Below are 17,785 nucleotides of genomic sequence, written 5' to 3'. Positions count from 1 at the left end.
CAAAACAGGGAGGTGCTACTGGTGTCAAGTGGGTGGCAGCCAGGAATGCTGTTTAATATCCTACAATGCCTGGAATGGCCCCCACCACAGAGAATAATCCAGCCCCAGATGTTGTTAGCACAAGGGAGAGAAACCCCACTCTAAACCCGAGAGAGGAAGAGGGGCAACTGCCCCAGGACACACTGTCTTCCTCCAGCCACCCACCACCCTGCTCTCACATATCCATGCCCTGCTCAAGAACACTCAATGGCTCCCTAGTACCCATGGTCTGACCTTATATTCAAATTCAGGGCTTTGGAGAAGGGTGTGGCTGGTGCTGTCCCACAGGCCAGAGACACTGGGCTTGAACTTCCTATTCCTATCACTTCTGACCTCCAGATCACCTTAAGAAATTAAAAATCTACTTTTCATTAAAAAAGCACAAGGTCCTGTTCAACAGAGATCAGACAGGTATACAAGTTATTATAGTTGTATATATATCAAGTTATAAGTGTGGGGAGTTGAGGAAATCATTTACTCTTCCTGCGAGGGCTGGCAATGCCTCATGGGGCAGATGACAGTCAAGCTAGGTCTAGAAAAACAAGCAGGGATCAGCAGAGAAGGAAGAGGGGTTGTTCTAGGCAGAGGGTGGGGAATGACGTGCTCCGTTGAGGAATGGCGAGCCTCTAGGGGCTCTGAAGCTGTGGCGCTCAGGCTTTTGTGAACCTGAACATCACCTGGTGAATGTGTTTTCAATTCTGTCTGGATCTGTGTGTGGGTTCGGGAGTCTACACTTAAATCAGTACACAGGGTGATTTCCTTTCTCTTTCTCCCTTCCCTCCCTCCCTTCTTCCTTCCTTCCCTCCTTCCTTTCTTCCTTTTCCCTCCTCTCTCCTCTCTCCCCTCTCCCCTCTCCCCTCTCCTCTTTCTCCCAACCCCCTTTTTTTTCTGAGGCAGGCCCTCATTCTGTTGCCCAGGCTGGAGTGCAGTGGCATGAACACGACTCACTGAAGCCTCAACTTTCTGGGCTCAGTTGATCCTCCCGCCTTAGCACCCTGGGTAGCTGGGACTACAGGCTCACACCATCATGCCTGGCGAATTTTTGTATTTTTGGTAGAGATGGGGTTTTGCCGTGTTGCCCAGGCTGGCTTACGAACTCCTGGGCTCAAGAAGTCTTCCTGCCTTGGCCTCCCAAAGTGCTGGGATTACAGGTGTGAGCGACTGCGCCCGGCCCTCAGGTGATTCTGATGCAGGTGCTCTACCGACAGCTCTGAGAAACAGGTTTCCAGGGAACGCCCAGAGAAGAAGCTGAAAGTGCAGACCAGACCAAGGGAATGATTTGTATGTTCAGTTGAGGAGTTATGATCTTATTTTAACTGAAAGACAACCTTAAACTCTCTTAAGGAAAGGTCAAGACATAGTCTCCCAAAATAAGAACAGAGGTGTTTCTGGAAGTTTAACTTTGAAAAGATTTCAAATAATGAAATTAGAGCAATTTTAGCTGGATCGCTTGAGCCCAGGAGTTTGAGACCAGCCTGGGCAGCATGGCAAGACTCCATCTATACAAAAAATACAAAAAAAAAAAAAGCCGGGTTTGGTGGCACACACCTGTGGTCCCAGCTACTTGAGGGGCTGAGGCAGGAAGATTGCTTGAGCCCAGGCGTTCGAGGCTGCAATGAGCTATGATTGTGTCACTGCACTCCAGCCTGGGCGACAGAGCAAGACTCTGTCAAAGAGAACAAAATTAGAGTCATTTTAACAATTCAACTAGATGGGATGTGATGGGAGAATTTCATCTATAAATTTGGGACTGAGATTAAATTCCAAGGATCAGCTGGAGACAAGGAAGCTGGCCAGCTGGGCGTGTGGGTTGATGAACTTTCAGATGTTTAACTTCCATCTATCACAGAGCTGGACCAAGCGTCATTTTTCCCTCTTTGGTGGAATACTTAGCTGATAGCATCGGGAAACTGGTAAATGATTCTTTCAGGCTGAAGAAACAAGTATATTTGCCTTCATAGCACTTTGAAAGAAAGTATCCAGTGGACATAATGTCATAAATGATAATATGATTTCTGTTTTCTGAGTTACTCATGTGAAAATTTATTTTTATTGTAAAATGAGCACACATTTATTTACAAAATACAGGAAAACATGGAAGAGTAGAAGGAAAAACGTCCTTCCTATGCTTATTTTCCAAACAAAATCCATTACTTTTCTAGTTTTGAAATAGACGATTATTTGTCATTTGATGTTACTTTCAGTTTGGACTGACTTGGTATGCAAGTGACCCCAGCTTATCTCAGAAAAGGTGACTTTTTTTTTTTTCCTGGCACAGACCTGAATGAATGACCTCATTTAAATTACATTCAACTTGACAAATATCACTGAATGCCTGCCACGTGTGTGGTGCTGAGTTAGAGCCTGTGGTGGTTACAAAGATTAATAAGACACAGCACTTGATGCGAGCAGGTTATAAACTAGCAAGAGAAGCAGACCTGTGTAGAACAAGATAGGAGGATAACCCCAAGGTTAGCAAAGACAGAAGCTCATTCCATGGGCTGTTGATATGGAGAGTGGGAGTGAGAAGCATGAAAAAAATGTTTTGAGATTGTGGCATTTGAGCTGGAACGGAAAGGGCTCCTTGGTGTTGGACCGTAGAATCTGCAGGGAAAAACAATGAAGAGGTAAAATACATGGAACTTGGCAAGGGTGGCTATTGTGGCTTGAGTATGTAATAAATGGAGAATTGATTCATCAGAATTCCAAGTAGCTGCTCTCCACAAAAGAAGAGGACTTGGAGAAGAAGAGGGGACTTTAGAAAGTAAGGAGACTCACTGCGACCCAGATGACAGAGATGATAGCCAATGATGGAAGAGGAAGTGCCGGTAGAGCAACGTGGCAGGGAGGTAGGGAATCGTGTGTGTGCATGCATGCATGTTTATGTGCATAGGCACATGTGTACGTGTGGATGCATGTACGTGTGTGGATGCATGTACATGAGTGTACGTGTGCGTGTGGATGCATGTACATGAGTGTACGTGCATGCATGTATGTGAGTGTATGTGCATGCATGTGTGTATGTGTGCATTTGTATATGTGTGAACATGTGTATATGCATGTCTGTGTGTGTGTGTGCAAGTGCATTTGTATATGTGTGATATGGTTTGGATATGGTTCCCGCAAATCTCATGTTGAAATGTAATCTCCAGTGTTGGAGGTGGGGCCTGGTGGGAGGTGATTGGATCATGGGGGTGGATTTCTCAGGAATGTCTTAGCACTATCTCCTTGGTGCCGCCTTTGTGATAGTGAGTTGTCATGAGATCTGGTTGTTTAAAAGTGTGTGGCATGCCCCCTGCACAACCTCTTGCTCTTGGTCCAGTCATGTGAAGTGCCTGCTCCCGTTTCACCTTCCACCATGAGTAAAAGCTCTCTGAGGCCTCCCCAAAAGCTAAGCAGATGCCTGTACCATGCTTGCTGTACAACCTGCAGAACCACGAGCCAATTTAACCTCTTTTCTTTATAAATTACCCAGGCTCCGGTATTTCTGTATAGCAATGCAAGAACAGCCTAATACAATGTGTGTACATGTGCACATGTGTGTGCCTGCGTGCTCGTGCATGTGTGCATATGTGTGAAGACGGAGAAGGGGGGAGACTGACTTTCGGAAGTTGCTGTTACTGAAAAGTAATTGATAAAGAGAGAGTCCAAAGAGGATTCTAGAAAGCCTTTTGTGTGACACAACTTGTAAAATTCATAAGCCGCTCTTTCTTCCTTCAAGAATTTCCAGAAATTCCTTCAAGAATTTGCTGTTGGATTTTGCTTTTTTTTTTTTTTTTTTTGAGATGGAGTCTCACACTGTCACCAGGCTGGAGTGCAGTGGTGTGATCTCGGTTCACTGCAACCTCTGCCTCCTGGGTTCAAGCAATTCTGCCTCAGCCTCCTGAGTAGCTGGGATTACAGGTGCCCGCCACCACGCCCAACTAATTTTTTTGTATTTTTAGTAGAGACGGGGTTTCATGTTGGCCAGGATGGTCTCGATCTCTTGACCTCGTGATCTGCTTGCCTTGGCCTCCCAAAGTGCTGGGATTACAGGCGTGAGCCACCACGCCCGGCCGGATTTTGCTTTTTTTTGGATGAGTTGACAGAGTCAGATGGCCCAATTGTAGTCTGACTTCCTGTCTAATTTTTAATAGTGTGTCCTCAAACTTTTCAATTAATTGAGATGTATTTTTATTTCCTTGTTCTATCACCCTGTATCAGTTATCTGTTGCTGGGTCCAAAGCACCCGGAACTCTAGCTAATCAACTATTTGATGGCTTATGACTCTATGGGTCAGGCATTTGGGCAGGGCTTAGTGGGTTCAGCTCTCTGCTCCAAGTGTTATCAGCAGGATCAGCTGGGCTGGAGGACCTAATATGACCTCCCTCACATAGATGGAGTCTTGGTGCTGCCTGTCTGCTGCGGTGTCATGGGTCTCTTTCCTGTGGCATCTTCCTCCCCGTGGTCTCTCATCCTTCAGGTCTCACTCTCCATGTGGCTCCTCCAGCAGGAGAGCCTGGACCTCTTTCCGTGGTAGTTGCGTAAAAAAGGAAGAGGAAATGGAAGCTGCAGGCCTCTTAGTTCTGGAACACACACAATGCTGATTGTACCACATTCAGGAGACCACAGCGAGTATCAAGACCCACCCAGATTAAAGAGGCAGAGAACTAGATACCTCCTCTTGGCAGGAGATGCTTGAGAATGTTGTGGCCATGATTTCTAATCCACCAAACATCCCAGTGACATTCCCGGGGTTCTTTTTGGTCCCTGGCCTTGCCCTCTCTGGGAAAGTCTCCCTGCCCTAAGACACCCAGCCTCTCTCTGCTCCATGCCTGTGCCACAGCCAGCCTGAGTCCCCTGTAGATGGGACAGGGCACAGGGTTGGGGCCTTGCATTATCAATCTCCATGGACTGCCTCTCTCTGTCTAGGGAAAAATTCAATTTCCCAGAGAATTTAGGTATCCACTGGGGTGTGGTTCAACACTAACTTCTTTCCAGTCTGAGACTGGAAATGAGAAAAGTGCTCCAAGTACATGAAACACAGTAGGAGGAGAGATTTGAAAGCCAAAACTACAGAGGATCTCCAGGTCTCTAAACATATCAGCAGAAAATCATCCATGACTCTTCTTCTCCTTAAATGGGAAAGATCTTCACATTTCCATTTGTAATTTGCCAGTATACATTTTTCTCATATATTTTACAAAGTTTATGTTTTCTGATTCTAGAAACAATCTGTTATTGTTTGAAAAGAACTTAGAAAATTAAGAAACTTATATGGGAGAAGGGAATCATGCCTAAATCTTAACTACCTTGAAATGGCCACTGTTACTATTGAAACTATCAGATGGAATATTAGATAATACGAAATGATATTTTTAACTACATATTGGCTATGACACATAATAAAACAAACACTTGTGAGTCTACCACCCAACTTAACAACTAGGACATTGCTACATATTATGTACTCTGTATTAGGGGTCCCCAGCCCTGGGCCACAGATGGGTATTGGTCTGTGGCCTGTTAGTTACCAGGCCACACAGCAAAAGGTGAGCAGCAAGTGTGTGAGCAAAGCTTCATCAGTATTTACAGCCACTCCCCATAGCTTGCATTATAGCCCAAGCTCTGCCTCCTGTCAGATCAGCGGTGGCGTTAGATTCTCATAGGAGCACAAACCCTATTGTGAACTGTGCATGCAAGAGATCTAGCTTGCATACTCCTTCTGAGAATCTAACTAATGCCTGATCATCTGTCACTGTCTCTCATCACTCCCAGATGGGACCGCCTAGCTGCAGAAAAACAAGCTCAGGGCTCCCACTGATTCTATATTATGGTGAGTTGTATAATTATTTCATTATATATCACAATGTAATAAGAATAGAAATAAAATGCATAATAAATGTAATGTGCTTGAATCATCTGGAAACCATCACACTCCCCTGTCCATAGAAAAATCGTCTTTCTGCCGGGCATGGTGGCTCACGCCTGTAATCCCAGCACTTTGGGAGATGGAGCAGGCGGATCACCTGAGGTCAGGAGCTCGAGACCAGCCTGGCCAACATGGTGAAACCCTGCCTCTACTAAAAGTGCAAAACATTAGCCAGGCATGGGGGTGGGTGCCTGTAATCTCAGCTACTCAGGAGGCTGAGGCAGGAAAATCACTTGAACTCGGGAGGCAGAGGTTGCAGTGAGCCGAGATTGTGCCACTGCATTCCAGCCTTGGCAACAGGAGCAAAACTCCATCTCAAAAAGAAAAGAAAAGACAAGAAAAATTGTCTTCCATGAAACTGGTCACTGGTGCCAAAAAGCTTGGGGACCACTGCTCTATATTATATGTGTATAAACATATGTGATATGTATTAATAATATAGATGATACACAATATGTATGTATTATCTACAATGGATATGTAGATAATATATATTACTATGTTACCATATTCCTGTATTATATATACTATGTATATATTACATAATACATGGTACATATAGTAGATTGTCTTTTATGCATATACAGGTTTCGAGGTGGGACTAACCCAGGAAGATGCTACCAACGTAAGATGGTCAAGTGTGGTGTCTCTCACTTGAGAGTCCAAGGGTATCAGCTGGCAGAAGCACACCCAATGGCATGGAAACTTCCAGCAACTTCTCACAGATTCCACCCCCTGGCCTCCCTGCAAGAGGCAGACGTCATTGTGAATTTTGTGTTTGTTACTCCCTATGTACATGTATCGTAAATACCATTTTGCTTGGTTGATATTTATATTTGCTATTTTAAGCTTCATAAATCACAGGCAGCAAGCCTGCCTGTCCATTCCAGAAGGAGACATGGTCTTCGTGATACTGCACAGCACGCGCACCTGACTTGCTCTGGAAGGAGATACTCTGTCTACCACAGGTTTTCACCATACAGACATCCTTGAAAAGATACCCCGGAAGTAAGGGCTCTTTCTCAAGATGTGCAGGACTTGAGTAGCTCATGGGTAAGTGTCTCTCAACAGGAATTCATCAGCGAGCTACACAGGCCCGACCTCTTCTGCTCTCCGCAAGCTGACATTTTAGTTGGGGAGACCGGACTTTGCAGAAACAAACTCAACAGACTGTCTTTAGTGCACTGAAGGAGTTACAAAAGCATCAAGGTGAGACTTATTCAGGAAAACATGACTAAGATGGGATGGGTGAGTGAGGCCTCTCTCATTGGAGAGGCAAGCAAAAGTTATCAGCTGGTGGAAGCAGGCCGCAGGCAGCGAGAACCGCCTGCACGGCTGTTCAGAGGCACAGGAAGCGTGGTGTGTGTGGGAGCTGAAAGGCTGGTGGGTCTGGAAAGCAGCGAGCTGGGGAAAAAAGAGGCTTGAGGCCCTGAAGCCATGGTGAGCAGTCTGAGATTTATTGTGAATGGGTATAAAAGGGTATAAAAGGGTATCACAGGGGAGTGATAACAATCTGATTTGCATTTTTGCTAGGCACACTTTGTTGCCCACACAGAAGGGATTGGAGGGGCTTTTGAAATCCTTGACAAGTCTCTGCTGTTTCTGATTGAATTTTTAATCTATTCATTCAACCTGACATCAGATGGGCTTTGACTTCCACATTCTCAGGATTAAAACTGACTTCTAAATGTTATCGCAGATTTGTCTGTGGCTTCTAATACAAGCACATCACTTTTACTTATCTCCCTCTGCTCTCTTCTTGGGCGCTTATGTGCACTCCTTCTGGATGGTTCAGAGAGGTGCAAAGACCCCAGCCAATGTGGGGCTGCAGATTCCTTTAGGATGGAAAGACAAGGGAAGGAAGTGGCAGCTGAGCTATTTGGACTTCCTTATGGTATGCAGGCCTTCATGCAAGGGAATGGAAGATGGCATTCAGCTTGAAAGCTGTATTGAGCAGGTAGCTTCTGGGGAAAACAGCCAACGATTTCATGCTTTGAAATCAAGCAGACTGAAGTCCGTGTGCCTGGATCCTACACATTTGCTTTGAGGGTTTGGTTTGGATCAGACCTATAGGTTTTGTGGTGGATGAAGGTGAACAGGTCATGATGGGGCCACTCCCAAGCTGGGGATTTCTTGGAGGGCTCCCATTGAACTCAAAATATGTACAGATTTCCACACTTTGAGCCATAGCCCATCCATGTTTTGTTTTAATATCAGCATCCTTGTTTTGGTTTGTTTTTGTTTTTTTGTTTTTTTTGAGATGGAGTTCACTCTTGTTGCCTAGGCTGGAGTGCAATGGCACAATCTCGGCTCTATGCAACCTCCGTCTCCTGGGTTTAAGTGATTCTCCTGCCTCAGCCTCCTGAGTAGCTGTGAGTACAGGCACACACCATCACGCCTGGCTAATTTTGTATTTTTAGTAGAGATGAGGTTTCTCCATGTTGGTCAGGTTGGTCTCGAACTCCCGACCTTAGGTGATCCGCCTGCCTCTGCCTCCCAAAGTGCTGGGATTACAGGCGTGAGCCACCACACCCGGCCTATCAGCATGCCTTAAGCTGGGTGTCTGGAGTACAACTGCTCCTATTGGCCTTTGGCTTTGTGTACGTGGACTCGGAGTCGTGTATGCCCCGGCCTGAACTTCTGTCGGTTCTCGGCTTAACCTCACATCTTCCCTGAAGCCTTTGCTTCACGCCAACCCACTCCTGCCTCTCACGAGTTCCTGGGATCTCCCGCACTTCTCCTTCATAAGACAACACAGTCGTGCTGGTTTATCTTATTCTATTCTATTTTATTATTTTTTTCAGGGATTGACAGTAGATGGAAATTGTGCTGATATAATGTCTGTCTCCCTCTCTAGGAAAAGCTCCAGGAGGGTGGGAAGTTTTGTTTATCTTGATCATTCTCTGAAGGTGCCCTTTCCTAAAACAAAAGTGTTAACCTGTTTACCTTTATCTATCTTTATTGTCTTAGGGCCTTGTCTGTCTCATTGATCTTCAGACCGCAGCATAGAGTCATCACCTCATGACCTTGTGAACAATGGCGCAGGTGTCATGGAAGGGGCAGGTGAGAGACTCACGTGCCTGTGCATGGGTCTCAGCTCCCCCTCTCACGAAATGGGGAACCTTGGCCAAGTCTGTTGGAGACTTAGTTTCTTTATGTGTAAAAAAGAAATAAAGATAGTCTAATGATGCTTTGGGGGATCAATGTGGGAATGAAGCAAGTTAGTAATTGTGAAGCGCGTGGTTGTTTTTGTTGTCTTGCAGCAGCCAAGGCTCACCTTCCCCCTTCTTAAGGTTTGTGGGGCTCCTTGTTTGGAGGGCATAATAGCAATATTCCTGTCCTCATCCTGCAGAGAGGCTTCACTTGCCAGAATCCAATTCCTTCTTCATCAGGGACCTCACGATCGGCCACTGTCTCTCAGCCTGTATTTTCCCCTAAGGGTTCTAATTTTCATATCCTTCAAAGATGTGAAAATTACCTCCCTACAATTTGGGGGACCCCTACATGAAGTCCTGTGTTGTCACAACCAGAGAGAACTATTTTCCCTGTGGGAGGTGTCCTAGGAGCTGCCTTGAAGATAGCACTGAGCTGGCTGGGCACGGTGGCTCATGCTTGTAATCCCAGCACTTTGGGAGGCTGAGGCAAGTGGATCCCTTGAGGTCAGGAGTTTGAGACCAGCCTGGGCAAAATGGCGAAACTGTGTCTCTACTAAAAATACAAAAATTAGCTGGGCATGGTGGTGTGTGCCTGTAATCCCAGCTACTCGCAAGGCTGAGGCAGGAAAATCGCTTAACCCTGAGGGTGGATGTTGCAGTGAGCCAAGATCATACCATTGCACTCTAGCCTGGGTGACAGAGCGAGATTCTGTCAAAAAAAAAAAAAAAAAAAAAAAAAAGGAAAATCAGAAAATAGCTCTGAGCTATTAGGAGCAACTGGCTTTAGTATTCTGGCTCAGGAAGCACATGCCGGTCAATCTAGTGCTCACAGTCACCCTGTGAGCCTGGGGTCAAAATTATCTTCATTTTACAAATGAGAACACAGATTGCCCTTGTTCTTTCCAGAGGCCAGAAATCGAGAGAGCCAGGCCCTCCGCCCACAAAGCCCTGGCTCTGCACTAAACACATGGTTGATTGGAAGCGTTTGCCTGAAGCCCCCTGGGGCTCGTAAAGGTGAACTGGCCTCATTCCCAGGTTCATCTGATTGATCCACAAAAAGCATCCATGGTTTCATTCTGGACTTTTGATGCCCTGACTGATTTTTGCTGATAGCTTGCTTGGGCAGTGATTCTGCATGGATGGCTCCTACTTCTGAAAAGCCTGGTGTTCAGGGCCGTCCCATGAACTCAGAAGGCTCCTATTGCCTTTGGGAAAGTGAGGCAGGGATGGAGTGAACTGGAGTTCTCAGCCACAGTTTTCCTCACCTGTTGCAGCTTCTCTGCTGTCCAGGCCACTCTATGCACAATTGTTTCCTTCTTGGCTCAAGATGCTAGAAGATTGTATCAGTCAGGGTTCTCTAAAGAAACAACTAACAAAAGATGTACTTATCTTTCTCTCTTTTCCTCTTGCATCTATCCATCTATCATCAGTCTATTTATTCATCTATCATCTATCTCTCTACCTACCTACCTATCTACCTGCCTACATTTATTTTAAGGAACTGGCTCCCACAGTTGTGGGTGCTGGCAAGTCTGAAGCCGGCAGGGAAGATTGACAGGCTGCAAATTCAGGTAAGAGTTGATGTTGCAGTCCTGAGCGTGAATTCTGCAAAACGGGCTGGCTACTCAGGTAAGGTTTCTATGCTGCAATCTTCAGGAGAATTTCTTCTTCTCTGGGAAACCTTGGTCTTTGCACTTAAGGTCTCCAAGTGATTGGATGAGGCCCACCCACGTTATGACAGGTAGTCTGCTTTACTGGAAGTTTACTGATTTAAATGTAATCACATCTAAGAAATAACTTCATGGCAACATCTAGACTGGTGTTTGGCCAAACAACTGGGCACCGGGGCCCAGCCAGGTTGACATGTCACATTAACCATCTCACAGTGAATGTGGGACTCAGCCACCCCAGTATCTGTGGCCATCGCCCATGTTGGTCCTCCTCTCCCCCTGCCGCCTGCCAAAAAATTCACTAATGTTTGGAGGACTGTTTACTTTCTCTTCTCCTTCCAGAATAATTCTGGGCACTGTCTCAGGCTTCCATGCTTTTCTTGCCACCTCTACTTGCCCACCTGTCACCTATGAGGCTCTGAGGCTGTTCTAAGTTGGACCAAGCACTCTAAGATGAATCGCTTTCTTTGCTACATCTGTTCAAACTTTCTCTATGGACTTTTTTAGAAAACCTGGACCTTGCAAACCATCTTCACAAAACTTGTCCAAATGCCAAGAAGGCAAGGAAAATTAGTATTCATTCAATGTTTACAATGACAGCTAATGTGTTCATAGTAGATAACATTTATGATATAGTAAAATTGTACATTCATGTGTTTATGAGTATATAATGGAACCTCTCTTTTAATTAGCATGTATGGTATACTTATGGTATATTTATGCCAATTCTTGCATAGATTTTTCTTGTAAGTAATATAAGAACTGATTTATAGATGGTGATATGGTTTGGATTTGTGTCCCCACCCAAATCTCCTGTTGAATTGGAGGAGGGGCCGGGTGGTGTTACCAGATGGAAGGTCTTGACTGTGAGTTGTCCAGGTTCTTGGCGTGTTGAACAAATAATTGAACAAAATGCACAAGGCAACAAAAGAATGAAGCAAAGAAAGCACAGATTTATGAAGTGCAAGTGCACTCCACAGAGTGGGAACAGGCTGGAGCAAGCAGCTCAAGAGCCCCCGAGTTGCAGTGTTGTTTAGGGTTTGTATTAGGCTAAAAGAATTTGGTAACACTCTGAGGTGCCCTTGAAAGGCCTCCAATTGGTTACACCCTATGAAAGATTGGCCCATGAACAATCAGAGGCTGAAGTGGAAACTCCTGTCTTGTTATCATAGGAGCCAGGATGTGGCCTGTGTGCTGCCCAGTCTTGCCTGGAACTGGCTGCACCTGCTGTTCTTCCACGTATGCCTTAACCCTTGGTTACCCTAATTCCGTATTCTCCTGCCTCAGTGGGAGGTGATTGGATCATGGGAACGGATTTCCTCCTTGCTGTTCTCACGATAGTGAGTGAGTTCTCACGAGATCCGAGCATTTAATAGTGTGTGGCTCCTCCCGCTTTGCTCTCCTGCTGCCATAGGAAGATGTGCTTGCTACTCCTTTGCCTTCTGCCATGATTGTGAGTTTCCTGAGACCTCCTAGTCATGCTTCCTGTTCAGCCTGCAGAACTGTGAGTCAATTAAACCTCTTTTCTTTATAAATTACCCAGTCTCAGGTAGTCGTTTACAGCAGTGGGAAAATAGACTAATACAGATGGGATGTCTTTGCTTTCAGTATATTTATGATGCTGAATCAGTTTCCAGTTACAATATTATTTCCATGAGGGAACCAAAGGCTGTTTTATGACCTGCTTTTATGAAATAGTTCTCCAGAGTTCAGCCTGGCCAGTGTGAAGGTGCCTAGTGACCTTTGACCCCTGACCTTCCCCTCCCCTCCTCCTCTTCCTGCTCAGCCGTGCCCCAGTGTTGCTGGAGGGTGGCACCCAGTTACCTCTGGTGTTAAGAGAGAAGTACAGATGTCTATTCTTAGGTCTATATCCTGAGGATCTAATTAGATCCATTAAAATGGGATGTTTGCCTTGTAAGAAGGAATTTGTGTGTTAATGTGTGTCTTGAGCTAATATCCCTGCTTATTTTTGAATGAAAAATAGTCTTCAGACAAATACTGTAATTTGACTTGCCAGCAAAAGCCCCAGGTCCTGGTTTACTGATTTATTTGGAAAGTTTTCCAGTGGGAAGTGCTTGCGGCAGGGTGGGAGCTGCTGAGTCCTGGGGGTGGGGGTGGGGCGGGGGACCACTTGAGGTCAATTGATTAATGAAACAGGGGCCCAGAGGGTTTTGAGGCACTGAGAGTTGGGAAATGGAGTTGCTGTTGTCTGGGAGGCTTCGGAGTGGAATAAAATTGGCCTTGCATAGGCAAGGTGGTTATTGAACTGAACTGGGGTCCGCTTGCCCGGTGCAGAAAGCCCAGAAATCCCCACCGAGGTCTCAGGGATAGAAAGGAAGGCGTTTATTTGCGGGATGCCAAGCAAGGCCGACCGGGTAGCTATTGCTCAATCCCTGACCTCCCCTGGGGCTTAATTTCAGGAAAATTCAGGGTTTAATTTCAGGAAAACAAAAGCTACAGGCAAAATCGCAAATCAATACCTGGAGTTTACACGTTGGGTTTGGTCTAAATGGGTGAGATATCTTAAAGTGGGGGCTTTCCGGTCATAGGTAGAGTCAAAGATTTTCTGATATGCAATTGGTTAAGAAAGAGAAGCTTTGTTTAAAAATTTGTGGTCAGATGAAAAAAATGTTAACTGGCTCCAGATGTGACTCCCTCCAAGCCCCTCAGGAAGAAATTAGAGCAAAGAATGATGGTCAGAGTTGAGTCCTCAGTTTCCCTGTATCTGAGGTCTACATGCCAGTGGGTCCATACATATGTGGGGTTCCTTGGTGGGGGGATCCAGGGACATTTGTTAAGATATATCTTAGTTTGTCTAGGGAAACCAAACATCTCTGAATTCCAGCTTCCCTTGGCTATCATTTTAGGCTACTATGATCTTCTTATAAAGTTGCATGTTTGCTTCTCTGGGCTAGTGAGCTGCCTGGAGTTTCCCTTGAAGGAACTCAGAATTTTCCTTTATTTCCATGCTTGGGGCAGTGGAGGTCGGGGCATGGGCCCTTATAAAGGGGGTCCCTGGCTGGGCGCAGTGGCTCACACCTGTAATCCCAGCACTTTGGGAGGCTGAGGCGGGTAGATCACGAGGTCAGGAGTTTGAGACCAGCCTGGCCAAGATGGTGAAACCTCGTCTCTACTAAAAATACAAAAAGTAGCCAGGCGTGGTGGTGCATGCCTGTAATCCCAGCTACTTGGGAGGCTGAGGCAGGAGAATCATTTGAACCCAGGACTCGGAGGTTGCAGTGAGCCGAGATCGTGCCATTGCACTCCAGCCTGGGCAACAAGAGCGAAAACTCTCTCTAAGAGAAAAAAAAAAGGTTGGGGGGTGGGCAGTCCCTGCTGGTCTCCAGCTTAGTTTGCATGGAGAGGAGTTGGGGGAGGGAGGGCTAGAGCAGAGGCTTGAAGGTGGAAATGAGTGTGGCCAAGGGGTGAGCTGGGAAGTGAGCCCTGTGAGGTGGAGGGGGGTTGTGAGCAAGGCGGGACAAGGAGCCAGAGGCTGACCATGTGGGGAGGTGATGGTCAGACGGAAAGAGTTGGACGCAATTTCATTCCAGCATCAGGAAAGAGGAGTCAGAGAAGGATCTTAGATAGCAAAGAAACAGAATGAAGTTTGTGTTTGGGAAGAATGAATCTGGATGGATTGGGGGGCAGGGATACCCTTTATTTAAATTAGAAAAATTACTTCTGTCCCTTTCATACATAGTATTGATGAAAAGAGTCACACTCTGTAAAATATTTGAAGAGATTTATTCTGAGCCAAATATGAGTGACCATGGCTTGTGACACAGCCTCCAACAAGAGCAATTCTTATCCTGCATGGGGCTAGCCTCGTTCCACACTAGGAGTTTCCATCTTTCCAGTGAAAGAAACGCCAGGAAGCCTGGATTTTGGACTCTTCTACCGTTTAGCTCTGTATTTTGTCCAAATCGTTTAGGTTTCTCTCCCTGTTTACTTCTTTTTTTTCCCCCAAGACAGGGTCTGGCTCTGTTGCCCAGGCTGGAGTACAGTGGCACAATCAGAGCTCACTGCAGCCTTGACCTCCCAGGCCCAAGCTGTCCTCCCAGCTAAGCTCCCCGAGTAGCTAGGGCCAGAGGCATGTGCCACCATGCCTGGCTAATTTTATTTTTTTGTAGAGAACGGGTCTCACTCTGTTGTCCAAGCTGGTCTTGAGCTCCTGGGCTGAAGGGATCCTCCTGCCTTAGTTTCCCAATGTGCTGGGATTGCAGTTTCCCACTGTGCTGGGATTGCAGGCATGAGCCACAGCGCTCAGCCCACTCTTCCTATCTTAACTGAAGACTGGTTAAGTTGAAAATCATATGAAAATGTGAAGACATGTAAAAGTACTAGGGACTCTATGAGTGAAGATGGTATCGATTTATCTGGGGATACACAATCCTCAAGATAAGGAAAGGAAGCTAATACACACAGTGCCTTGTATGGGTCAGGCCTTCATAAACATCCTGTCATTTAATCCAGTCTCACTGCATCCTTATTTAACCCCGGGAGGAAGGAACCACCTTTAATACGTGATGAACCTAAGGTCCTGAGGCAGAAGTCATTTCCCCAAGTCACACAGCTCACAAGTGGCAGACACAGAATCGTAGCCAAGGGTGATTTGATTCCAAGGCCAGGCTACATCCATGTTAGTACGCTGTGGGACACTTTGTTGGACATAGCTTGCTAACGGTCAAAACTTTAATGGGGGATTCAAGGTTGATGTATTAGTTTGCTTGGCTGCCATCACAAAGTACCACATACTGGATGGCTTCAACAATGGATACTTACCCTTGCACAGCTCTGGAGACCGGAAGTCGAAGGTCATGAACCATCAGGGTTGGTTTCTCCTGAGGCCTCTCTCCTTGGCTTGGAGATGTCCGTCTCCTCCCTGTGTCCTTACATGGTTGTGCATGTCTATGTCATAATCTTCCTATAAGGACACCAGTCATATTGGATTAGGGCCTACACTAATAACTTTATTTAACCTCAGTTACCTCTTTAAGAACCCTACGTTCAAGCACAATCCCATGCTGAGGAACTAAAGGTCAGGGCTTAAACATATGAATTTCAGGGAGACACAATTCAGCCCATAACACTAGATAAATGTAATTCCTTGCTTCAGTCAATTTTAGTTGATAAAACTGCACATTGGCTATTTAAAATGGGGGACTACTTTGCAATTGCGTACTACATTGGCTTTACAATGGCTTTTCAGATTGGAAGCACCTTACCATTTTGAGCCTCATTTAACAATGCGGTGAGGCAGATGGAAGAGATATTATTGATCTTCCAAAGAAACCAAGGCTTAGAGATTTTATATGACTCGTTGATGGACAGATTAAGTCGGGTGCACTTTTTGCTCCCCTGGAAACAAAAATTGAAACCTGGTATTTGTACATGTGGTAAAAAATATTGAAACAGTCGGCACAATGCTGTCCCAAAGACCTTAGACAAATTATAAAAGACACAGTGCAAGAATAATGGCTTTAAATTTTAGGAAACCAAGTTCTCTATAATTATACTCCAAAGAATTTTCAGTTTTGTATGCTCTTTCCCTACTGTGCCCATATTTTTACGTAGTTGCAATTATTGTATATATCCTCTTGTAGTCTATGTTTCCACTGCATTTTTTTTATTTTGAGATAATTGTGATTGACAGGCAGTTGCAAGTAATACAGAAAGATTCCATGTTCCCTTTACTTAGTTCCCCCAATGGTCACATCTTATGAAACTACAATATTACAGTGCAATATTAGAAGTGCAATATTACAACCAGAATATTGACATTGAAATAGTCCAGATACAGAACATTTCCATCACTGCAAGGATCCCTCATGTACCCCTTTTATAACCACCCCCATCCTCATTAATCTTATCTCCATTTCTATAGTTTTTATAATTTCAAGAATATTATATAAATATAACCATACAGTATGTAAACCTTTGAGTTAGCTTTTTCCACTTAGCATCATTCTCTGAAGATTTATCCAGATTGTTATTGATATCTATCAATTGTTATTAATAGTTTGTTCCTTTTCATTGCTGAGTAGAATTCCATTGTGTAGATGTACCATAGTGTGTTTAACCATTCACCTGCTGAAAGACATCTGAGTTGTTTGAAATTTTGTGCTGTTACAAATAAAGCTGCTTATAAACATTGCGTGCAAATTTTTGTGCACACATAAGTTTCATTTCCCTGGGGTAAGTGCCCAGGAATGCAGTTGTTGAGTTGTATGGTGGTCGTGTGTTTAGTTTTTGAAGAAACTGCCAAGCTGCTAGAATAGCTGTTACTTTACGTTCCCACCAGTAATATATGAACGATCCAATTTCTCTGCATCCTTGTTAGCATTTGGTATTGTGACTATTATTTTTAAGTGATTCTCTTAGGTATGTAGGGATATCTCATTGTGGTTTTAGTTTGCATTTCCCTAACGACTAATGTTGATGAACATCTTTTCATGTGTATATTTGCCACATGTACGTCCTCTTCAGTGAAATGTCTTTTTATGTCTCTTACCCATTTTCTAATTGGATTGCTTGGTTTTACTGGTGAGTTTTAAGAATTCTTTATATATTCTAGTTACCAGTCCTTTGTTAGATATATGGTTTGTAAACATTTTCTCCCATCTTCTTAATGGGATCTTTTGCAGAGTGAAAGTTTTACATCTAGGTGAAGTTCAATTTACAATTTTTGTAAATGGATTATGGTTTTGGTGTCAAGCTTAAAAACTTTGTCTAGATCCTGATGATTTTCTTCTATTTTTCTAAAAGTTTAATAATTTTGTGTCTTACACTTAAGTCTGTATGTTACATTTAAGTCTGTAAATTTTGTATGAAATGTGAGGCTTTGGTCAAGGTTCATTTTTTTTTTTAACCTATGGCTGTCCAATTGCTCCAGCGCCATTTGTTGAAAAAACTGTCCTTTCTCCATTAGATTGCTTTTGTACTTTTGTCAAAAAATAGTTGGGCATATGTAGGTTTATTTCTGAGTTCTCTATTCTGTTTCAGTCATCTGT

This window comes from Pan troglodytes, chromosome 7, assembly GCF_028858775.2.
Source record: "Pan troglodytes isolate AG18354 chromosome 7, NHGRI_mPanTro3-v2.0_pri, whole genome shotgun sequence".
Classification (NCBI taxonomy): domain Eukaryota; kingdom Metazoa; phylum Chordata; class Mammalia; order Primates; family Hominidae; genus Pan; species Pan troglodytes.
This window is presented reverse-complemented; position numbering follows the sequence as displayed.